Raw genomic sequence first — 12,156 nt, forward strand, 5'->3', positions numbered from 1 at the left:
AGCTGTAGGCACCTCATCTGGGGCCTCCCTCCTTCTCCTGCTGGGATGGGCATAGATCAGGCGTGTCGAACTCCAGGCCTCGAGGGCCGGTGTCCTGCAGGTTTTAGATCTCACCCTGTTTAAACTCACCTGAATCAAATGATTAGTTCATTACCAGGCTTCTGGAAAACTTCATGACATGTTGAGGAGGATATTTAGCCATTTATTCAGCTGTGTTGGAACAAGGACACATCTAAAATCGGCAGGACACCGGCCCTCGAGGCCTGGAGTTCGACACCTGTGCCTTAGATCTTTGATACTCCTGGATGCTGTGAATGGCGCTGTTGTCCTGTCTCTATCTCTGTTTCCAGGCTTCTGGGGGGCATTGCTGCAGCTTCCCATCCTCATCAATGCAGCAGCTGGTGATACATTGTGCATTTCTCTACCCCCCACCTCCACTTTATTCTTTTTTTTCTCTTGCCTGTCTTGCCTTAGATATCGTCATACAATGCCACATATAATGTAATAACTGAAATAACACAAATAGAAATTAATAATAAATAGATAACACATTCACGTGATCAAGAGGAGCCTATAGAGATTCTATGTAACTGTTCCTGCAAAAGCAAAATGTGTCAGGCACCACAATGCATTCAGATCACAATTCTGAATTCAAAAGCTGTCAGACTAGACAGGATATTAAAAATAAAAACCTGCCACCACATGCAGGTCAACCTGAAGGCACAGAGCAGCTCTTACAATGACACACTGATGCAACAACAGCATTCAGGGGACAAATTTCAGAGGTCTTATCTTCCAGCTGCTGTCAGACTCAACTAAGACAATAGAGTCTTAGTGCACACCTTAAAACTATGTATATACAACATCAGCTGAATAACAGCATATGACATATTACCTATAACACTGTGTCATTATTTCACAGTGTTATATGTAATTATCTCTGTAGTTTTTTGGGTTTTTTTTAGTTTTTTGTTTTTTTTTTACAAATGTCATTATTTTATTAATTTACTTATTTTTTGACACATTTGGTTTATTGAATTGAAAAAATAGCTGCAATTGTTGAAATGTGAGCTATGAAAGACGACCTCCTTCTGCATACTTTTGTGGTCACTGTGCCTCACATCATGTTTGCAGCATGTTCTGAACCACAAACAGAGCAGTGCTAAAGTTTCTCGGAACTGGTGAGCTAGTGGTGCAGATATTGATGCTAGTGATTATTAAAGGTGGTGCTACTGAAACGTTTAAGAACTGAAGCCTCCAGAGCCAAGTGTTATTTGTCTGTGACACAAATGAGCTCCAACCAGCTCAGGTAGAATTTAATAACAGCTGAGCTGCACTAGACCTGGTCTCTGCTCTTCTTGACTCCTCGTTTGGTAGGATTGAACCTTTTATTTGTATATTTAAAATCTTTTATAGACAACAGGCTTATTTTGAATAACTCGATCTCCTGTTACTTACACTCACAATCCCTATCCAGATATGTGCTTCAAAACATGCAGACATCATCTGGGTTCTGTGACCATGCATATCTTGCATAGGAAATGTCCATACACAGGCACAGACCTATCTTTTTATTTATGTTCAAAGAAAGTTTATCTTAATTTCACCTTTAGAGCATTTCATTTACTGAGGACATCTTCACCACCTGCTGTTCCAGACAACTGACTCGTGCCTGAACTCGTGCAGATTAATCAACCAACCACTGATCAGTAAAGCAAAAAGTAAAAGTAAGTGTCCTCAGTTGAAAAGGTTTGCTTATAAGTTTCATAACTTTTATAATATAACAATAACATTTAGCAAGAATGTTGTCATGACTGAGTGCAATGACCGTTTCCCTCTGTAAGGTTCAATGTGTGGATGCAAGTAGAGAAGTTGCTTTTAGATACACCTCATGAACTCTTCAACTGAGACTCAAAAATCAATGTCTTTTAATGTTAATGTTCAATCTTGTGAATGTAACTTTAAAAAAATATTTATTAGGTAAAGCAGCCCCTTCATAATATCTACATGCTACCAAATGTATGTAAATGATTACAATTTCCTGTTCTCAAAAAATACAGTAATACTTCAAATAAGTTGCATATATTATTGTTCAACATGTCCTCCAGTGCCTCTTTGATAACTTTCAAAATATTTACTGAAAAAAAATTAGACTGGTTCTGATATTGAATTTTTGGAAGCCGTTATATTGATATTGATTTATTTATTTTATCATTTAATGATTTAAAATTCTGCATTAAAGGAATAAGAAAGAAATGACAGATGTTTTTAGTTAAATGTAGTTATTATTTTTAATGATGGTTGGCGTTTACTAGATGCACCTCAGAGCACCAGGAATTCCTTACTTTGAACAAACATTGCCAAACATTGAACCGTAAATGACGATGTAGATACGCAAATCATTTTCAAGAGCAGCGGGACCGGAATGCAGATGGTGGTTAATATTAGACTGAAGGGGTTCTTCACAGACATATTATCCTTTCAGGCACTCTCCAATAACCTGCTGTCTTTACAGTGAGGACACACAAACATCAACCTGGAACATAACTGTATGAAAATATATGATCCGTATTCGTCTTAGCTTCATAGTTACACTGTTTAAAATAGAATATTAAAGCATACAGCGGTAATTACCTGTCCAGCAGAGATTTGCTAGTTCTTGTTTCATATCAAGTTCAGTTAAATTCTTTTTGTCTGCTTTTCCTCATCAGCGCTCTTCTGTCTTTTTCTTCTGTCTCTCCGCGCTTTCTGCTTAAGTCAGCCCCCTCCTCTGGTGCGCATGCTCTGCAGCGCACGCCCGACGCGGTCTCCGCAGCGCGTGCACTACAGGCGCGGAGAAGCATTAATTAGTGTTGCAATTTCAGAATAAAAGCTGCCAGAAAGCGAAACATGCTCCTTTTCATACTTTTTTCAGACTATTCCAGGGTTTTAAATTCACCATTTATGAGGTTTCAGCAAGAGTTAAAAGCTAGGGAATAAAAATAGGTTTTTAATCTGGACTTAAAAACTGGCACTGATGTAGCTTGTCTAATATGAGAGGAAGGTTATTCCAAAGCATCAGAGTGGCAACAAAGAACACTCTGTCTCCTCTAAGTTTCAGCTGTGACTTAGGGACTGGAAGCAACAGTTGCTCAGCTGACCGAAGCGAACGAATGGGGGCATGGGGCTTCAACAAATCATCAAATTTTCTAGAGTAGATAGCGGGCCAAAATTAATATTTGAACTGAGGGGGTGCTTCGCAGACATATTTTCAGGCACTCTCCAATAACCGGCAGTCTTTACGGTGAGGACACACAAACATTAACCCGACTGGAACATGAAAATATATGACCTGTATTTGTGTTCGCTTCGTAGTTACACTGTTTAAAACAAGATATTAAACCAAACTGCGGTAATTACCTGTCCAGCAGAGAGCTCAGGTAAATTCTTTCTGTCTGCTTTGCTTTATCAGAGATCGTCTGTCTTTTCCTTTCGACTTGTCTCTCCGCGCTTTCTGCTCAAGTCAGCCCCCTCCTCTGCCGCGTATGTCCGACAGGGTCTGCGCAGCGCGTGCACCACAGGTGTGGACAAGTACTGATTAGTGTTGCAGTTTCAAAATAAAAGCTGCCAAAAAGCGAAACATGCTGCCTTCAATGTTTCAAACCATGTATAATGTTAAAACAAGAAAATAAAAGACAGATCTGAACGTTTGAAAACGTTTTGGAAAAATTCTATAAAAAATAGATGAAAAACACTGAAATTATCCTTTTATTTATGTTGATCCATTAAGTTGGTTCATTTTTTGTTACATAAGTTGTTTTTAAAGTTAAACTTGTGTGGGTTTCTATATAAGTCAATAAAAAACAACAACAAGCCATTAAATGCCATTAATGAAAAGTAAACTCTGCCAAAGAAACTGAGAGACGGGACACGTGGAGTTCAGTTTGCAAATTTATCTGAAACAATAAACATCTATGAATAAAAGTTTGCTGGTCAGCAGCTTGTAAGAAAGACAAAAAAAGTAAAAAGATGGTCATGAAAAGAAGCTACCATCTGTCACGTGGTTCTGTGTATTTACATTGCATACCATGGGGAAATAATCATTTGATCCCCTGTTGACAACACCTTTCTCACGATCATCATCACCCCATGAGGCAAGATCTTGCATGCAGCAAGATAAGAGGTCTTCGGTCTTGACTATGGTGGCACAAGACTGTAGATTTGTATTGTCCCTGTAGACCTCAGTAACAAATCCTTTGACACCTCTGCAGTCTTCCCCATGGTGGTGTAGAAGTTGGAATGGAAGAGACTGATACTGTAGAGGTGTGCTTTTTACACAGAATAAACTGAGATCAAGTTTGTCTTTAAATGGTTAATTTATTAAGTGCAATCCAATCTGTGGGAGCCAGAATTCTGGCTTGGTTATAGGGGATCAAGTACTTAGTTCAATCAATGACATGCAAATCAGTTAGTATGTTTATGTGATGTGTTGTTTTCTGGATTTGGTTGATATTCTGTCTCTGCATTAACATGAAACTACCATAAATATTAGAGACTGTTCATTCCTTTGTAATGGAGCAAAATTACAAATTCAGCAGAAGATTAAATAATTAATCCACTTCGACAATAACAAGATATTTTTTCTGCTCCAAATTCTTAATTTGGAAAATGTTCCTGTTTTTCTTTCTCCAGGAAACAATGAGGATCCTGTTTGCCTGTTTGCCGCTTATGGTGCTCTTTGCCACTGGACTCTCAAAACCAGCCAATCTTCAACCCAAACCAATTGAGAAGCGTCAGAATGAAACCCCTGGTGAAAAGTTTAAACGACAGCATGTAGATGCCAAGATGACTGCGAAAAAATGTGATGCAGAAATAAAAAACAAGCAGATCTACAATGTTGACAACACTTGTAAGGACACAAACACGTTCATCCTTAGTGATTATGAAAAGGTCAAAGCCATTTGTAATGGTCATGGGTCACCTCATAAGAATACTTGCTTGACAGAGAGTAAAGCAAAGTTCAGTATTGTTAAATGTGAACTAAAGAATAATGGAGGCAGGAAACCCGACTGTCAGTATAAAGGCAAACTTCTCACTAACAGAATTGTTGTAGTGCAATGTGGAGGATTACCTGTGCACTATGAGAAGGACATAGTGACTTTTGAATCCAATAACACAACTATAGGAAAAATCCCCATGGACTCTACTTCTGTACCCACAAATATACATGTCTGAGAAAACAAAAGAGCAACATTTATCCTCAGCTCTAACCAAAAGTCGCTGGAAACATCTTGTTCGTTACAAGTTTTCACTCGAGCCTGTCTTATCAGTAACTGTTACATTTAACATGTGACCAGCTTCACACATTTCATTAAATAATATAAAACTATTTTAAAACTATATTCAACCCACCAATACTGATATATTAACTGTACCGACTGTAGGATGCTGTGTAGAAATAATATCTTCAATCAAACTTGCTTTTAATAAAATATTTTTATTTGATCGCAGAATAAGTATGTAGTACATGTTTTGCTTTGTTTATTGACATATTTTTTCTTCAATTTTTACCATCACCAGTCACAGGACTCCTAAGGTGAAATGTTCATATTCAGCACCCTGCCTCTCAGATGTTTTTTGTTTTTAATGTTATTACATTTTATTGCTTTTGTTTTCATTTCATGCCAACATTTTATTTCTATGATGAGCTTTAAAGCATCAGAATGGAAATAAAGTGACCAAAAGGCAAAAGTCTAAATATTGTTGCTATCACTCCTGCTGCAAAGATCAGGGTCAAACATTGTTGGGCTTCCTTCTGTGTACACACCTGCATGAAGGAGTGTTAGGGCCACATTAAGAAAACAAATATTACTGATTACTTGGAAAATAAAGTCAAAATTATTATTATTATTCAAGAATAAAGTTGTAATTCAATTTAGAGAAACATGTTGAAATGTGGAGATTGCCATTGTTGTTTCAAGACAAACTACCACATTTGCTTTACTGCCTGCAAAATGCCTTGTTTACATGACTTAATGAAATAAACTGATCGCACGTCTTGTGATACACCAAAAATCCTCTGTATTGAAATCGGATGTAACCATTGATAATCATGCAGCTGTTCATTTTCTGTCTCACCAGATGCAGTGAAGTATGATTTCACTAACTCAGAGGGTGTAGCAACTGTAGCAGTTTGTCTTGAAACAACAAATGTAATCTCAACATTTCATTTTCCCCCCAAAATAGATTTTCTACTTTAATGTTGAAATTTCTACTTTATTAAACACTGTCTCACAGACAGACTGTAGCTTGGAGACAAATGAGATGAGCGGAACATCTGCCGGAATATACAATCACAAAAGAAAAGTGAATTCACAAAGGGAACACACACACACACACACACACACACACACACACACACACACACACACACACACACACACACACACGCACACACATTGCAGAGAGAGCTGCAGTCTCCAACAAGATTTAAATTATGGCAACTTTTAGTGGAAATAGCTGACTGCAGCATCACGATGGCACTAATGTAAAGGGTTGATTGACATGGATTGACAGCAACATCTGCAATTAAAGTACCCAGTGCAGCACCAAAGTGCTGTACAGTAAATAAGTAAAAAAAAAACAGTAGAATAAAACAAAACAGAATAAAATAAAACACATAGTAAAGATTAAAGCAGCCCTATATTTAAAAAAAACAAGACAGAACAGCATATAATCAACTAAAACAACTAACATAAAAATAAACTAAAACTAACATCTTACAAGGTGTCAAAGGTCAGGGTGAAGAGATGGGTTTTCAGGAGTGATTTAAAAACAGGCTGAGAAGAGGCCTGTCTAATCTCTACAGGCAGATCGTTCCACAGTTTGGGAAATGCTGCAGCAAAAGCACGATGTCCTCTAAGTTTACGCTCAGTCCTGGGTACATTCAGGAACAGCTGACCAGCTGACCTGAGAGAGCGGCTGGACGTATAAGGCTGTAGCAGCTCAGAGAGATAAGATGGGGCTAGGCCATGGAGGGCTTTAAAAGCAAATAAAAGAATTTTAAAATGAATGTGATGTGGTGTTTTTCCTGTAATTCTCTGTTAACTATGAACCAAAACTGTTTGATTGTTTTTTATAATTAGATTAAATTCCACTTGGCACATGTTGTTTGTTTGTTTTTTCTCTAACTTACTATGTCTCCATCTTATTCTCTCCCTAGTAAATGTGTTTTGTCCGTTTCATCAGTTATTGACAGTAAGGTGCTGTTTTAGGTTTTATGGCTGTTACTGTCAAAAGGAAATATTCCCTATGAGAGGTCTGTAATTAGCGCCTGGGAAATGGTCAGCGAGGCGCTTTTGTGCTTAAAAGAAAGCAGGAAGAAACTAGAAAGAGCAGGAAGGAGTAGTGACAGTTTTAGCGCCCTCTGCAGTTTTGTGTGGAAGTGCAAAAGCTTACAGCACCTGGTATTCCCAGGCGGTCTCCCATCCAAGTACTGACCAGGCCCGACCCTGCTTAGCTTCCGAGATCAGACGAGATCGGGCGTGTTCAGGGTGGTATGGCCGTAAGCGAGAGAAGCCCGCTAGAAAACACCTTTTATACTTGGCAAATGTCACACACTTTCAAATATAGGATTGTGCTAAGCTTCACGTGTTACAGCCAAAACATGCAAACCTTTCTTGTCAACTGCAGCTTCAACACTGAGCTGCAAAAATGCTTTTCCCGCCGTAACGTCACCATAATAACACGTTCGTTTCTCACATCACAGCGTTAAAGTCACAGAGAGCACACAGTGTGTTTGGAAGTCCAACATTTTTGTGCTTTGGACAATTCAACTTATATACAGGACATCAAAACGTAAGCATGACTGTGTCATCACAGCATGTATAAAAAGGCTGTTTCTGAAGCCGTCCCGCGCTTACGGCCACACCACCCTGAACACGCCCGATCTCGTCTGATCTCGGAAGCTAAGCAGGGTCGGGCCTGGTCAGTACTTGGATGGGAGACCGCCTGGGAATACCAGGTGCTGGAAGCTTTTGCACTTCAACACTCAAATGACAGTTTAAATATTGAAACGGATCTGAGGCGGCACTCTTTAAGCTCATTTTCTAATAGGATGGTTAGTGAGTTTGCGCAAAGAGCTCTTCCACTGGTGTAGTAATGTCAAATTCTTCAAGCGTTACATCAATATCACTGTACATGCACAGAGCACCTGTAGATGTTTTTGTGCAAACACTCACAATTGTTTATGACGTGAATATTGCAGCATTAAGTATGCATTATAACTGTGCTGTCATGTGCAGCTATTAAAAATAAAAGTAGAAACTAATCAATATCCTTCACTCTAAATTGTTTTTTAAATCCCAATAAATGGGTTACAGTATCTACATGAACCCCGTTATCGAGGAAGCCTCTCACTTACGGCCATACCACGCCTGTTCTCATCTGATCTCTGAAGCTAAGCAGGGGCGGTCCTGCATAGTAGCGTCACCTTCACCTTGCTCCATGTTAGAAACTCCATGATATCGTGTTCCCTGCTCAGGGTAGCACACTGATGCGCATTTATTCAGTATTCTTCGGGGCCGCAGTCGGCAGCCAATAAGAGTTCAAACTCGTTGCACATGGGTGTCAGGTTGACACTGTGTCCGCTGCACAAGGTTAACAAGTTCCTCACTACTGAGCCCAGACGGACTAGCCATAGACATTTTCTACATTTACAGAATAAATAAGTTCGTGTATTTCCTAAATATTTCGTTCTTCTTGTTGTTTTGTTTTGTTTTGCACAAAAGCGAAATGCAATCAGGAGCGTTGTCATGAAGCTGCCTCCACTGAGTGAGCAGCGCCCTCTGCAGTTTGTGTGTGGAAGTGCAAAAGCTTACAGCACCTGGTATTCCCAGGCGGTCTCCCATCCAAGTACTGACCAGGCCCGACCCTGCTTAGCTTCCGAGATCAGACGAGATCGGGCGTGTTCAGGGTGGTATGGCCGTAAGCGGAAGATTAGCTGTCAAAAAGACCTTTTATCGGTGGCAAATGTCACACAGTTTGATATATATTATTGTGCTAAACGTCATATGTTACAGCGACAACATGCAAACCTTGGTTATTAACTGCAGCTTCAACATTGAGCTGCAAAAATGATTTTCTCGCAGTAACATCTCCACAATAACACATGTTCGTTGATTACAGCACAGTGTAAAAGTGACAGAGAGCACACAGTGTGTTCGGACGATTTGGAAGTCCAACATTTTTGTGGTTTGGAGATTTTAACTTAAATATAGAAAACAAAAAACGTAAGCGTGTATGTGTCGTTACAGCATGTATAAAAAGGCTGTTTCTGAGGTGTCCTTTCGCTTAACAGCGAGTCTGAACTGCACTTGACTTGATCTCTGCTCATCTCCAGGCTTCACTTCTCATTCGGTAAGAACTCGTTGGCTTTTGCATACTTCCAAGAAAGAGGGCGAACTCACTCTCCTGCCACACTTATACTCACATGCACATATACTCATATCCAGACATTGGCTTAAAAAACATGCTGGCATCATCTGGGTTCTGTGAGGATGCATATCATACATAAGTAATGCAAGTACTGCATGTCAGGATGGAGGCCTGTCTTTACTGATTTATGTTCAAATAAAGTTTAACGTTAATTCCACTTTCAGGGCATTTCAGTCGCTTCACCACCTGCTCTTCCAGACGACTGACTTGTGCCTGAACACCTGCAGTTAACCAACCAACCACTGATCAGTAAAGAAAAAAAGGTATATGTTCTCATTTGGAAAAATTAGAATTACAAGTTTTATAAATTTCTTATATAATAATTACATTTAGCAAAAATGTTGTCTCTTTGTGATCACATCTATTATCAATATCAGTGCTTACACAGCTGTGACGTGTATGAAGATAATATTTTTTGTGACAGCTATTACCTAACTGCATTCAGCCACCTATGATCCTGTGTATGGTTCAACTCTTGAACAACCAAAAAACCCACCAAGGTTATTTAAAAGGCTTATTCTCAGGAGGATTAATTTCCACTTCTTTACATAAACTTGTTTTCTTTTTTGCAACCAATTAAATAACAAAATGCAAAAATCATAACAATAAAATAACTTCCAAACATCCTATATCCAAAAAGACCAACTTTTATCCTGGGCTGCATAAATTTGAATAAAACCGTTGCTACATATGTGTTTATATTAATAAAGTAAAATTGTTATTATTAGTGGTAAATGATTTGTGTGTTTGTTGGATGCACCTCAGAGCAACAGGAAACATGTTGAACCGTAAATAGTGAAGTAGATGCGCACATGGTTTTCAAGAGTAGGTAGCGGGATCAAAGTGCAGATGGCATAACGGTGTCAATATTAGACTGAAGGGTCACATTTTCAGACACGCTCCAGTAACCTGCAGTCTTTACAGTGAGGACACACAAACATTAACCCGACTGGAACATCACTGTATGAAAATATATGATCTGTATTTGTCTTAGCTTCAAACACTGTTTAAAATCAAATATTAAACCGAACAGCGGTAATTACCTGTTCTGCAGAGCTGTGTGTAGCCATCAGTTAGAAAAATCAACAGGTCCTGTTCCTCCTGTGAAAAGTCGTTCTGCTGACTCTTCAAGCTCAGGTTAACTCTGTCTGCTTCTGTTGTCTGTTAACATAATATCTTTGACAAATTTCAGTCTGGCTTTCATAGAGCTCATTCTACTGAAACAGCCCTTCTTAGAGTTTCCAATGACATTCTGATGCAAAACGATGCAGGAAAGTGTTCTGTACTCCTAATGTTGGACCTCACGTCAGCCTTTGACACCGTTGACCATTACATTTTGCTTGAAAGGCTGAAATACTGGGTTGGTGTATCTGGGTCTGCCTTAGAGTGGTTCTCCTCGTATCTCTATGAACGATACTTTTCTGTGGCGGTCTCTAAGTACAGGTCATCTTCCACGTCCCTGTCCTGTGGTGTGCCACAAGGTTCTGTGCTGTTTTTAATATATCTACTTCCTCTCCAGCATATTTTGAGCCCCTTTGAGGACATTCGCTACCACTGCTACGCAGATGACATCCAGCTATATATATCTTTTAAACCTGAAGATGTTTCTAAGCTGCAGATTCTAAATGTGTGGACACGTCTGTGTGTGAGTTATTCAGGTTCAGTAAGAAGGTAATATGTCTGCAGAATTTGTAATTCTTATGAAGATATTGCTTGTACAATAAATAAAATCCCTTTAACTTCTTCTTTTGGAGAGTGTCTTTATATATTTAGTCATTTTGGGGTAATCCTTTATTTAGTAGTAACCCTAGTCGGGGATATAAATCAGAGTTTACTTTCAGATATGAGCATTGTGTTTCCTGTGGATAAATGAATTATTTTTTTATTTTTTTATTTTTTTTGAAAGACTGGCTCATGTAAAATATCTGAAAGTATGACAAAGCTCTCCTGTTACACTTTATGGACACCTGAGCTTCACCATGAGGGCCTGTCTTTATTCACTTTATTCACTGAAATCCAGTTTTATAATGAATTCACAGTAATCACTGACACCTTCAGAGCATTACATTAATTAAAGACATCTTCTACACTACGCTTCCAGACGACCGACACATACTTCAACCACTGCAGGTTAACCAGCCACTCATCAGTAAAGCAAAAACTAAATGTAAATGTCCTCATGTGGAAAAGACTGAAACACAACTCCCATATATCACTAATGTAACAGATCCATTTAGGTAGAGTGAGAACACTAGGCTGGATGTGTTTTAATGCAGGAACATTCATCATGTCTTAAGTGCAACAAATCATTTACATTTACATTTAATATGTGAGCTGGATGGTTACACGATACAATATGATTGTCAACAATAACTGCAATGAACGCTGGTTTGAGGGCAGAGTCAAGGAGGCCATTTACATGAAAAGGGAAAGACCATCTCTGAATCAAGGAGGGGGCCTAAGGGTACATCTTTCACCATCTTACAATGCTGTGATTGTAGCCATTCTCCAATTCTCTGTGAATGGTACTCAAGACCATTGATCAGTGGTTGTTGATCAATGGTCATGAGAATTTGCATAATCATGATTAAGGAACTGACCTCCCAGCCCATTGTTCCTTCAGTCGGCTGGTTTCTCTGACTGAAAACGCTACGTCCAGAAGAACAGAATCAACTTTTGGAG

The 12,156-nt window shown here is 39.0% G+C and overlaps 1 long non-coding RNA gene and 3 other non-coding genes across 4 annotated transcripts; 2 read left to right on the forward strand and 2 right to left on the reverse strand.

The window, feature by feature from the left end:
• The first annotated feature begins 980 nt into the window (after positions 1 to 980).
• On the forward strand, positions 981 to 5,855 carry LOC146492247 (uncharacterized). Its single transcript, XR_014872382.1, has 3 exons — positions 981 to 1,373; positions 1,614 to 1,727; positions 4,672 to 5,855. It is a non-coding gene; the product is annotated as an uncharacterized LOC146492247 (long non-coding RNA).
• Positions 5,856 to 7,430: 1,575 nt separating this feature from the next.
• LOC146492248 (5S ribosomal RNA) lies at positions 7,431 to 7,549 on the reverse strand. The gene has a single exon (XR_014872663.1). It is a non-coding gene; the product is annotated as a 5S ribosomal RNA (ribosomal RNA).
• A 346-nt stretch (positions 7,550 to 7,895) lies between these two features.
• On the forward strand, positions 7,896 to 8,014 carry LOC146492249 (5S ribosomal RNA). Its single transcript, XR_014872625.1, has one exon. It is a non-coding gene; the product is annotated as a 5S ribosomal RNA (ribosomal RNA).
• An 837-nt stretch (positions 8,015 to 8,851) lies between these two features.
• Positions 8,852 to 8,970, reverse strand: LOC146492250 (5S ribosomal RNA). The gene has a single exon (XR_014872664.1). It is a non-coding gene; the product is annotated as a 5S ribosomal RNA (ribosomal RNA).
• Positions 8,971 to 12,156: the final 3,186 nt, after the last annotated feature.

Source organism: Neolamprologus multifasciatus, chromosome 23 (assembly GCF_963576455.1).
Source record: "Neolamprologus multifasciatus chromosome 23, fNeoMul1.2, whole genome shotgun sequence".
Lineage (NCBI taxonomy): Eukaryota > Metazoa > Chordata > Actinopteri > Cichliformes > Cichlidae > Neolamprologus > Neolamprologus multifasciatus.